Source organism: Mandrillus leucophaeus, unplaced genomic scaffold (genome assembly GCF_000951045.1).
Source record: "Mandrillus leucophaeus isolate KB7577 unplaced genomic scaffold, Mleu.le_1.0 Scaffold411, whole genome shotgun sequence".
In the NCBI taxonomy this organism is placed as follows: Eukaryota; Metazoa; Chordata; class Mammalia; order Primates; family Cercopithecidae; genus Mandrillus; species Mandrillus leucophaeus.
The window spans coordinates 2,923,969-2,924,594 of NW_012104377.1; positions in this window are offsets into that span (position 1 = coordinate 2,923,969).

Sequence of the window (626 nt, forward strand, 5' to 3'; positions counted from 1 at the left end):
AGCTCCAAAAAAATTCATTTTTTTTTTTTTTCCTTGAGACAGGGTCTTGCTGTGTCACCCAGGCTGGAGTGTAGTGGCTTGATCATGGCTCACTGCAACCTCCACTTCCTAGGCTCAAACTATTCTCCATCCTCAGCCTCCTGATTACAGGGATTACAGGGTGCATGCCATCATGCCTGCCTAATTTTTGTATTTTTTCTTTTGGTAGAGATGGAGTCTCACTATGTTGCCCAGGATGGTCTCAAACTCCTGACCTCAAGTGACCAGCCCACCTTGTCTTCCCAAAGTGTTGTAATTATAGGCATGAGCCACCACACCTGGCCGAAAATTACTCTTATAAAGAAGAGAGTCCAGGCACAGTGACTCATGAGGTGGACAGATCCATTGATCTCAGGAGTTTAAGACCAGCCTGAGCAACATGGAAAAACCCTGTCTCTACAAAAAATACAAAAATTAGCCAGGCACTGGTGGCTTGGATCTGTAGTCCCACCAACTCGGGAGGCTGAGGTGGGAGGATCACTTAGGTTGGGTAAGTTGAGGCTGCAGTGAGCCATGATCCTGATGGCACCACTGCACTCCAGCCTGGCAACACAGCAAGACCTTGTCTCAAAAAAAAAAAAAAAAAA